This window comes from Cupressus sempervirens, chromosome 1, assembly GCF_028749045.1.
Source record: "Cupressus sempervirens isolate cs-2001-9-10 chromosome 1, ASM2874904v1, whole genome shotgun sequence".
In the NCBI taxonomy this organism is placed as follows: Eukaryota; Viridiplantae; Streptophyta; class Pinopsida; order Cupressales; family Cupressaceae; genus Cupressus; species Cupressus sempervirens.
The window spans coordinates 886,306,144-886,315,851 of record NC_143118.1 but is presented as its reverse complement, the minus strand read 5'-3'; the positions used below and the strand labels follow the sequence as shown (position 1 = coordinate 886,315,851).

At 31.0% G+C, this 9,708-nt stretch overlaps 1 pseudogene; it reads right to left on the bottom strand.

The window, feature by feature from the left end:
- Positions 1 to 1,505: 1,505 nt before the first annotated feature.
- The window catches only part of LOC149580670 (pre-mRNA-splicing factor ATP-dependent RNA helicase DEAH1-like), a 74,645-nt pseudogene continuing 66,442 nt past the window's right edge, over positions 1,506 to 9,708 (bottom strand).

Sequence of the window (9,708 nt, the reverse complement as noted above, 5' to 3'; positions counted from 1 at the left end):
AGAGATAGGGTAGGATGGGGTACAGGTTCGTCCCTCCCTGAAATAATTAATAATTTATTTTATTATTCTATATTTAAAAATCCCTTTTCAATATGAACATTTTTCAGCATAATTTTTTTTTTTAAAATATAAATTTTATAATAAACGCTTTTCCAAAAGCGATTCAAAATAATTTTTATTAAAATGTTTTTCAATAAACGTTTATATAAAACACTTCCGTATTCACACACACACACACACACACACACACACACACACACACACATTTTAAAGCAATTTCATCTTCAACAAAGTTAAAACGTTTTCTTTCCTTTATATAGATATATATTTTTAAATGCAATGTTTTTAATAAATGTTTTCAGATTTGTATACATATATGTATATATTTTTAAAACAAAACATTTTCAATAACCCCTGTGAACATATACATAATTTTTTAAAAACAAATAGGGCTTTTCAATTTTATAAATTAAGAATTCTCCCTATAATGATTGATCTCTAGATTTACCTATTAGTCCATCTAATAGCTTCGCCTATAAACTCTTAAACTCTAGTCCATAGAATTCTCAGATCTATGCATGTGAGGATTTTCTCAAATAGAATTTAACTACCCATGAAAAAATGCATACAACCAAGATATTCAATATATGAAAATCCTTAGAAAGCATTTAGAAGACACGAAGAAGACATGAAGTGCAAGAAGCAGAAATAACATAGGCAGAATCACAAGTGTCTACTTGGACACTGATGCTAAATCCCTTCTCCTCTAAATTCGCAGAGCAAGCTCCTTCCTTCTCCAATGTTCTCGGGTCCTCCAAACATGCTTTCTAAGCTTCTAGGAGTGCCTGGATATAAAGAACTCTCAAGAAGCACCTAGAATGTCTCTAGAAACAACTAGAAGGTGTTGACAACTAAGCATGAGTCTTTTCCAACCTTCTAGATGAGTCACAAGGTTGTAGACACCATGTGCTTAATTTGTGTGCTAACTCCTATGTTGTTGACATATGTGCAATCAAGAGGTGCGTTTACTCCTAGGTAGGCTTATAATTTTTATTTTTATTCTTTTATTATTTCTATTATTATTATTTATTTATTATTTTATTATTATTATTAATTTTAATTTCTTTCATTTAATTCTTTTTCTCAATTAATTCCCATTTAACTAATTAAAATCAAAATATCTAGAGATCATGATATTCTATTCATTTTTCCCAAATAATTAAATAATTAATTAAATCTTTTAATTTTAGACTTAATAGAAAATTCACTATAGACCTCCAAGATAAAATATGAAAACCCATCATAGAACAATCCGTACAAAATCAATCTAAAGGGTTAAAATCATGAATTATGTCATCTGACACATTCGAAAGGTAAAATAACCTGGATACTTGTCCTACCTTTCTAGGACAAATTGGTTTAAGGGTTCAAGATTTGGACTTGAGAATTTATCTCCCCTCTCTTACCATTGAGACAATGCAATAGGGTATGCTCATTCTGGCAATTCAGGGAAGTCGATATCCGGTACTTGCAAGCTGCATAAAAACCATGCATGTACATAATCAGGTAATGGCAAGAAGTGGTGCATCGTGTAGATCTCGACTAGTAGGTGACTACGACTCCCTTCCTTAACCACATTAGAAATGCCATACAATAAGAGAACAAACACGCACACCATACACATTCAAGTATGGGGTAAGTATCCATAAGAAAACACATGTGATAACAAACCATCTAACTATTCATCATCAATAACTGGAAATAATGTAATAATCATCATGCATATATGAAATGTAGAGTCTAAGTAATCACATCATATATCCACTGAATCCATAACACAATATTTGGAAGTCTCAAAGCAATGCTGCTAACCATCAACATAAAACTAGTCTAATAGAGTCGGCCATGATAACAAAACTGGATATTCATAGAATTGGAGTTAGTATTTGCTAATTAGATGTCTATAGAATCTATGATCTATCCTGGTCAACATTAAGTTTTTTTTTTAATTTAACATCAATCAAATTTCTAAACCTTAATCCCACAACAATTGAAATCAAACAATTAGGAAGTCATTCAACTAATTTTTTAGAATATTATATGCATAAATATGCAAGGAATAAGAAATTTATTAACTTTAAATACATTTAGTAATTCTATATGACCTCCTACATTTCCTGTGTGGAAATTTATCCTACTAGCATTATCTGCGTGCACTTACTTATCCTTTGGACGATAAAATATTGAGCTTCCCACTAACAACATGGCAGGACTTGTGATGATCTCTTCTAAACATTATATTTATTTGACAAGACTATCATTTTGGATAGCATAGGATCCAAGGGGAACTCTACCATCTGCCATCCTAATTTTGTTAACTCACCCTTATGATTCAGGGCACCAAGAGCATAAAGTTGCTCACGTGCTCTTATTAATATTTCTACTGGAAGAGGATCTATGAAATAAAAATTTATGAGGTCATGAAAACCAAAATTTTTGAGCATAAGCACAACATTAGATAAATTTGTCTGCTATATTTCTAGAATTGTATTTTCCTCCATTTCATTTTGATGTGACCAAGCAATGTACAATTGAAAGAATTTACCTAGTCATGTTCTTCCTGCTCTACTTGATCTCTACAAGGCAGATGCCTTTGAAATTGGAGTCACAATCAATGATTCCATTCTTGAATAGGGATTATAAGATTTTTGTTTACAAAATCTAGGATCAATAACATACTTTATTCCATCTATAGTCAAAGAAGTTCAAATATTTTTGCTTGCATATCTAATGGGAGATTAGCATATATGGGACATATGATCATTTCAAATATTTTTGTGCCTAGACCCCTAGTCTTGTGTTTTAAGATTTCTTCTACTTCTTCAATCTCTTCTTGCCCTATAAAAAATACAAGAACATCCCTTGACTATTTTGTTACATGTATTTGTAACACATTCACAATAGTAGCTTCCAAATAGTTTGCTTTAGGTATTTTGAAAATTAGATCCTTATCAAAGTATTCATTGAACTTTTTTGCATCTAATGTTGCAATTTATATAAGCAGTTCTATATCTGGACAAAAATGAGTAATATCCTAAAAAATGGAGTAAAATTTATTTCAAGTCTATTGTTCATGAAAGAATATCAGATCGGTGAACATTTCATTGAGTACATGACAATTCCAAATTTCCTCCATTTATTGAATTCTACAAAGTTTCGTACTTCTATATTTCATCATTTGTATTAATAAATTAAAAATTCATATATAATTAGCATACAAATAGTCACAAAAACACATGATATCCAATTTCACCTACATTTACAAATATGTGTCTCATAATGATTATAATGCTGAATAATAGGAAATAATAGAAACCAACGTATTAAGTTGTTGTGTGTGTGTGTGTGTGTGTGTGTGTGTGTGTGAGAGAGAGAGAGAGAGAGAGAGAGAGAGAGAGAGAGAGAGAGAGAGAGAGAGAAGGAAGTGGAGGGGTGTTGGAATGTAAGACTGTTGTTTAACATTGACCATGAACAAACATAAAAACAAAATAAAGGCTTGCACACACTAAAAAGAAAAGACCTTGACTAGTCCAAATCACACATCTGTCAAAATAGTTCTCTCATGAGCCTCGTCAAGCATCATAACATTGTAAAAAATAGCATGTAGTTAAAAAAGATGTTACTTCTGACAATATTTGGACAAACAAATATGTGACTTACTGAAAAAAGTATGTGAAATATAGCATTCCTTCACATTCTAAACAAACCTATAGCTTGCTAGATCAGGTTCACCCAAGAATTCTTGGAGTAGCATCCCATCAGTCATGTATTTAAGAATTATTTTCTCAGATGTGCAGTCTTCAAACTAAATTGCATAACCAACCTATAAAATAATGCACACTAAACATATCAAACAAAAAAATGATGGAGTGCACAAGATATTACAAATAATGCTCTTTCAACTAGGCTACCGAGGACCTTAAAAGACATCATCCTCATTCTATCAGTAAGCACATCAAATAATAGTTGTAAAAGATTAAGAAACCACCTCATCACCTAGTTTAACACCCATTTCTTCTGCCACTTGAGAAACTATACTCATGGCTACAATCTGCCTTGGCTGTGTACATCCAATCTGCAAAAACAATAATTTTCATAAATGAATCCTGTAAAGTTAAGCAATATTTGAAATATCCTAATGAATTTTAAATTATCTGGTAAAATAGTAGCTTCGATCAGATAAACAATGGATGATAAAATTAATACAATGATTTATAGATTATATTCTTGTATATACATCAATATACATTATGCATATTGATGCATATATATACATATTAAATACCAAATCATTATATTGATTACAATAATTTCTTATCATCCATGATAATCTGATTATGATTTTCACATATAAATCTAAATCATCGATCTCTTTTAATTGATTTCTATTGCCTCTAAAGTGTATCAATACCCAATCGATATATGAGAAAATGTTATAAATAACATATCAAACTTGAGTCTGATTATATGTGTACACATTATCGATGATAATTTGCATTAGTTTCATATATATTACTGCTATTTTAAATCAGTATTGTTAAGATAACAAATAGTTGTTATTTGTGGAGAGACATGTCAATGAACAAACATGTCTCCACCAAGTGGAGACATGTCTATTCATTGGCAGGTCCCTAATGTGCACATAGACAGTTATATATATAACTTTCCAAATTAGTGTAGAAGGCAATCACAAAAAACAATAGTACAGAGCCATTCAAAAATGTCAAAATACTGTGATGGTCCTACTAAGCAAAATTTTGAGTACTTCCTTCAATTACAAAGCATATTGAAGAGGACAATTGATATTAGTAATAAGTTTTTTTCACCCATTAAAAAAAACTCTTTGTATTTATTTTTCAAGTATAATATTATGTTTAACTCAGAGAAAGAAGCTTGTATTTGAAATACAACATGCTTTCATGCGATATATAGAAATAGCAAATACAAAAAATAGTGAAAACCACTTAATAACAAGACTCATAGTACCATGAAAAAATATAGACACAAGTGCTAGTAGAAAAAAATCCTAGGCTATTCCTCTCGATAGCCAGAGATCCAAGCTTATTGATTGACTTTTTTGAGCAACTTGACAACCTACATCAAACTCTTTATGTGAAGGCTTTGTCTTCACAATAGGTTTTACTTTTTCCTTCTTGGTAGTGTTCACCTTTTTGACAAGTTTTTCCTTTTCAATAGATTCAAAAGGACTTGTACAAGTTGAGTTGGAAGAAAACCAATCCATTGAGTATTGATTGAAAACCAATCCTTGAGGTACATCTACAAGCCATATCAACATGAAAGGCTCTTAACTTGAATTTGAACCTCAAGTCTTTGCTATTCTAAATAAATTTTCTATTATTTCCACTATAATGGAACCTAATGAATCATTAAAGTAATGAAGTGTTTTTAAGACTTACTCTAGTCACGGTGTTTATTATTTGTGTTTTTAGCGAAGCCAATTCAATAAATGTGGGATATAGTATCACCCATAGCATATTAGTGAAGATAGATGTTGGAGTTAAAAATAAAAACAATTTTTTTTTGAAGTTATGATTTTTTATGTTTATAAATTATTGTTGATATAAACAAAACAAGCTAAATCAGAGGTCAAGATTATAACAAGATTTTCTCAGAGCTCTGGTGTTTGTAGCATGTTTGTTCTATTGAATAGAAAATGCCAACATTAAGGTTGAGAATTCTGGGTTATATTTATTTTTTGTGTTGTAATGGATGGCGATAAATTTTGCAAGCCTATACCATAGTTAATTATGTACTTAATTTCAATGCCTTATTATTAGCTTGATCATAAAATTGATATCACACTCTTAACATTATGTTATTTTTGTTTTTTGATCTCAAATGAATGAATATTAGTAGGGTTCAAAACAATTTGAGCACTCAAACCTTGTTTTAACAAAATCCCCACCCATTTTGAAAACTAGAATGCAACCCAATGGATCATCAAAGAATACTTGTTAGACATTGCTACAATTTTTAACATTTTTTATTTTTATTGTTTCTTAAGCCTATTCAGGCATATGAGTGAAGGTATGAAGTTTGATTCAATTGTTTTCATGTTGATTAAATTAACCTTAATTTGATTTCACCATAATGACAATACTCAGGATTATTGTTGAACCTTAGAGCATTGGTGTATGTGGTATGTTTGTTCTATTAAAAAAATAGGGAATGTCATGGCCGAGGCTCATAAATTTGGTGTTATACATGTTTGTAGTGCTGAGTAATAGATGCAAGCTATTTTTCCAAGTCTATTTGAAAGAGTCCATTGGGGAGTTCTAATTTATAAAAAGAAGTCAATACTCGACCAACTTCTAAATAGTGTTTTAGGATTAAAATGTCTTTCCTAAAAATTATATAATTTGTAGTACTAAAATATGGATGCATCATTTGACCATGGGTTTGTCTATGAGCACAAGGTTTGATGCAAAAACATACAATGACCATGAATTAAAGAGAACAATCAATCGTGTAACTTAAAGCACATTGTGATATTGATATCATGATTAAACTCTATAATTTTTGAATCAAACTCACACACATGATTCTTGAGTAGTGGTTCACAAGAACCCATCTCTTATGAGAATGAATGAAATATTTAACACTAATTGCATCTAGGTGATGCTCACAGAGTTGAAGCATCGAAACTTCTAGTGGGGTCACCTATCCCAGTGCTACTCCAACTCAAGCACACATAAGCACGAAGTTTCCTCCAAAGTTAAGCCCCACATTGCTTGAACCTCCATGTTCAAGTGCACTTGAGCTGGAGTGGTATTGGAATGGGTGACCTCCCGAGAAGTCCCAAACCTTTGTGAGCATCACCTAGATGCAATAAATGCTATTTGTTCCATTCATTCTCATGAGAGATGGGTTCTTGATGAAACATGGATCAATGTGTTTGACTCAAAAACTATACACTTCATTCCTGATAGCATTATCATAATTTGACTTGCTATGGAAAAATCTTCTACTTATTAGTTAAGACACATTATCTGAATCAATTGCACAAAGACAATAGTTTCTCAATAAAAAATAGTTCATTAAGAAACATATGTTGTCTAATCTCACTCTCCTGTCTACTGTACTTATATAATTTGAGCTTCATAACATTGATCTATAAGTTGCACTTAAAAGAAAAATAATCTTTGCAGATAGAACTCCCAACCTTAAATCATGATATTTGCAAGTTCAAAATATGGGTTCTCAAACTATTTTCCTACGCTATTTTTCAAAACAGCTATTATCTTCACTTTCCAAAATTGTTCTACATCAAACTCTTTGAGTTAACAATAGAAATTGTTTGTCTTAATTTTAATTACATGGCCTATTATTTTCAAAAAATTCTTCCAACAATTCCAAGTTTCTCAATCACCTTTTTTTCATTGCCTCATTTTCATACTCATCTACGTTTTCATCTCTGTAGTTCTTTTTCATTAACTTGTAGATCACTAGTTTGCTCTTCATATTGCCTATTATTAGCCCTTAGGTTCCACTAGAAATTTTGATGCTTTGTGATCATTACCCTTGTGTTGGTAATAAATTATTTGTCTGCTTCCTCCATGTCACCAATCATATACTTTTACCTTCTATTGTGTTCATGTTTTGGTTTTGAAAATGATCTCTTCTATCTTCAAGACTATATGTTGGCTTTGTTGTTCTTTTTGTCTTATCCACTGTTACCACCTTAATTGTTTTGTATTTCTACATCTACATTTAATGACATTAGGGTTGACTCTTCCAAATTTCATATGATTATAACTTTCTTTCCTTTTTAGGTAAGGAAATTTCAATTCATTTTGGCATCTGTTATATGTTAAGTATAACAACCATAATTGGACACCGTTTAAGAATTTTCTTATAGTGCTTAAGATTCACACATTTAAAAATAATTCATTACCAACTCATCATTTCATAATCAACATTCATTCTTCACAACCCTAATTAGTTCTACACATTCCCCTCTCCATACATCTTTTTGTGCAACTTTTCCACCACACGTATATTTTCTTTTGAAATAGATACCAAATTCTATGTTGATATCTGAAAAGAACTTTCAACTACAAAATATGCTGATGCAAAATAGCTGGAATGTGATTCATGTTAGGTTTGGTTATGTATTTGTGAGCTAATGACATGCGCTCTTAATTGAACAAATATTAAATCCCCACAAGCCAAACAAAGAACACCAATATGTGTCAGTCTTAAGAGACACCAATGAAATATATTAGCATAAAATGGAATATTACAAATAAATCTCTTAATTTAATGATAGAAAAGGTGGGAGACATTGCATTCAATGTACACATCCTTCTTTCTTCCGTCCTACCCTCTTACATACATCTCAGCTAAATAAATAAGCAAGCTAACATTTTTACCAAATGATCTCAAAAAGTAAATCCACTATAAATATAGTTTCTTTTCCTAGATCCACACCAATTCATAAATGCCTTGCATGAAATCCTTAAAATAGCTCTATAAAACTAGTTTCTTGTTGGCAACTTCTACTAATGTTTCCATGCATTCTAGCAGGATAATTTTTCTTGTTCTTATTTTTGAAGATATTCTCTATTAGATATCTGCAACCCCAGTTATAGTTGTTGAGGTGACCCTAAATTAAAGTGTATCATTTCTAATTTGAGCTCCCAATCCAGGAAAGATGGATTTCATTTCTTTCCTAATCTATAAATCTCGTAGTTTAATTACATTATCCAAGCAAGCTTCATACATCTGGAAGAGCTCCTAAGTTAAATATAATCAATTATTTTCACATACATTGGTTGCATGCTATATTCTCTGTAAAATATCTACAACCCCAATTATAGTTTTTGAGATGATCCTAAATTAAAGTGTATCATTTTAGATTGAATAGCTCTCAATGTAGGAAAGATGGATTTCATTTCTTCCCTAATCTCGAAATCCTATAGTTTAATTAGGTTATCCAAGTAGGCTTCAACTTCTAGAAGAGCTCCTTAGTTAATTATAATCAATTATTGCTCATATGCATTGGCTGCATGCTATATTCTATGACAGATATCTGCAACCCCAGTTATTTTTGTTAAGGTGACCCTAACTAAAGTGTATCATTTCTGATTTTAGCTCCCAACTGAGGAAAGATGGATTTCATTTCTTCCCTAATCTAGAGATCCTATAGTTTAATTAGGTTATCCAAGCATGTTTGATACATTTGGAAGAGATCCCAAGTTGATTATAATCAATTATTTCTCACATACATTGGCTGCATGCTCACTTTTCTATATTTTGGTTCTTTTCATTACATAGATACAATTTTCTTTTCTTCTATTTTTGAAAATTTTACTTTTAGCTTTTAAGTTTTTATTTTGGGATTCAAATGAAGTTTGTATTTAATTTCACATAGGTTATAGAAGATGCTTCCCCACTTAGTAAGATGTTTGTGATAGGTCAAGGTGCATTAATCTATTTGGGGAATATATTATTTTGTGTTTTTGCATTTTCTTTCCTATGCATCACATTTGTCACTGATATTAAACATCCATCGTAGTTCTACTAATGGTTTGGAACATGAGGTGTTAATCTATGGACTAAAGATGTATGGACTTTGACCAAAATGGAATAAGTGTATTTTAAGGACAATGTGTGTCAACAATCTAT